Here is a 2,319-nt window from a genome sequence, read left to right as displayed (position 1 = left end):
ACAACACTTAACATTCTGAGATGCGCCTTCACTCAACAAATGATCACCGCTACCACGTAGTTTCCATGATCGTGTAATTTGCAGAAGGATCTTATCGCATGGCATGGTGAAAATGTGAAATTTGATGGTTGTGCTCTCCTATCCTTTTTCCTCCATCTCCCCTTAGACGCTGGACCTTCTTTCTCCCCCCTCCCCCCCCCAAATCCCATCAACACTTACCTGCCACTTTCCTAGCCACCCAGGTTCAAGTCTTCACCTGCAATGTGCTGAAGAGAATGTGAAAGGTACCTACATTCATGGCACACGAAAGCCTGTAAAAAATATTCTCTTTTCTCGTCTCTTTCTGTACGATCTGCACCAGGCAGGTGCTCCGAATTTCTTCTTCTTCCACTCTAAGCCCCGCAAAGCCCTCACAGATCAACGTCCAACCCCAAGGTCTTTTGAGTCTCTTTTTCCTCCTTAGCTACAAGGTATTTTAAATCTCAAGCTCTTGTCTTAGCTGCATTCGACACAACAAAGGAACTCAGAAAGCGACTCTGCACCTTAGAGATTACAAACGCTTCCAATATTCAATCTTTCATCCTTTTTTTCTTTCACATTCGAATGCACTCATCCATGCATCTCTCAAGATTGCCTGTGAAGGTTCCACCTAATTTCAGAGCTCTAAAGGGCGGGCCAAAAGGGCGGTACGGTAATCATTAGGGCTTTTAGAAAATCACGAATTAATCGGAAAGAAAAAGTATATAAAACAATAGGATGTTTGGGCTTTGCAGGATGTCTGCGCCTGGCACGTAGCGGACGCCTCGGAAACATTTGTCTACGGGTGTAGAAGTAGCATTGATACTGGAAAATCGTCCCTAATGAGCTCGCCGAGCTCTTACGGAGCGCCCTCGGTGTGCCAGGCAGACTCCGTGCAGAGTGGTGGTATGTTCCCGGGGCATTCGGAGGGTCGCAGGGAGGCTCAATCCTGCCTCCAGGCCCTTGTCCGCTCCTTCATCTCCGTGGTGACACACGTGTGCGATCACAGGCCGGCGCGGATCGGCGGGAAGGGTCTGCCTCGCGGGGCCAGGAGGCTCCCCGCGGACGGCGGGGACGAACTGGGGGGACGAGCCCGCCCAGGGAGGCGCGGAGGAGCCGCGGGGCCCGGACCCCCGGACTGCGTCCCGGGCAGCTGGCGCTCCGGCGCGCTCGGCGGCCCCGCGGCTGATAATTGAGTCAGAAATGCCGTTACGTTGAAGAAAGTAAGGTTTACGCGGCTCAGGCTGGTAAAGAACAGAGCGGAGTTCTGACGCAAGCGTTTAAGGAAGGAACACTCTTCAGCAGTGACTGAGAACAGACGGAAGGGGCGGACGCAAATAGTTCAGTGATAGTCTACTTTAAAGAAGACTGAAAGGGCGCCGAAATAGCTCAGTTGGGAGAGCGTTAGACTGAAGATCTAAAGGTCCCTGGTTCGATCCCGGGTTTCGGCAGCGCTCCCTTTTTAGTCCCTTAAAGGAATCAAATTTCCAACGAATCCCTTGCCCTGAGTAACCTGGCTCATTAATGCCAGCCCACTGGAGAACGAGGACTTGAAGGATAAGCGAGCGTGGAACCGAAACAGCCAATCTTAGCGCCCCCTACCCCGAGACGGCGGCCGCCCCGCACCGCCACTTCCGGGGCGCCTTCCTGGCCGGCAGCTGAGGCTCTGCTGCGCATGCGCGATGTGGGGCTTGGCGGCAGGGCGGCCCACGCCCCACCCGAGTCCCGCAGCTCCCGGCGCCCGGCGCGCCCCCGGTGATCCGAGGGTGCTGCTCCGAGAAACCGCTCCGTCTGCCTCCCGGGGAACGAAAGACAACTTCACCTCAAGCTAAATTCCCCGAGTATCCCAACTTGAAAAGCCAGACCCTGCTGTGCGCTCAAGTGGCCCCGGTCGGGCGTTGCCCGTAGGGGTACCGGGCGGCTCCGTATCTCCGGGTAGAGGCGCACTCAGGGCCGCTCCGAGGGCATAACCCTGAGTTACTTGCCAAACGTGGAAGAGCGCGGCAGCATCACGGCTCTGTAAAATCGATCTTGCACCTGAACAACTTTATTTCGAGTGTAGGCCAGTGGTTCTCAAAGTGTGGTCCCCGGAACAGCAGCAAGGGCTTCAAATGCCAATTCTGGGTCCCACCTCGGACCTACAGTATCAGAAACTGGTTTCCAGCGCTAGGTGTCTTAAGCAGCCCTGCGAGTGAGATTCGGAGGCAGCTAAAGTTTGAGGATCCACTTATCTAGAAATTCCTTTGTATTTCCAAAAGGGCCCTTTCCTAAGACTGTTTTTGTGAACAAACCTTTTCCTTT

At 54.4% G+C, this 2,319-nt stretch overlaps 1 non-coding gene across 1 annotated transcript; it reads left to right on the top strand.

Moving 5' to 3' along the window:
* The first annotated feature begins 1,396 nt into the window (after window positions 1-1,396).
* On the top strand, window positions 1,397-1,469 carry TRNAF-GAA. Its single transcript has one exon. It is a non-coding gene; the product is annotated as a tRNA-Phe (tRNA).
* The last annotated feature ends 850 nt before the right edge of the window (window positions 1,470-2,319 follow it).

This window comes from Panthera leo, chromosome A1 (genome assembly GCF_018350215.1).
Source record: "Panthera leo isolate Ple1 chromosome A1, P.leo_Ple1_pat1.1, whole genome shotgun sequence".
Lineage (NCBI taxonomy): Eukaryota > Metazoa > Chordata > Mammalia > Carnivora > Felidae > Panthera > Panthera leo.
This window is presented reverse-complemented; position numbering and strand designations above follow the sequence as displayed.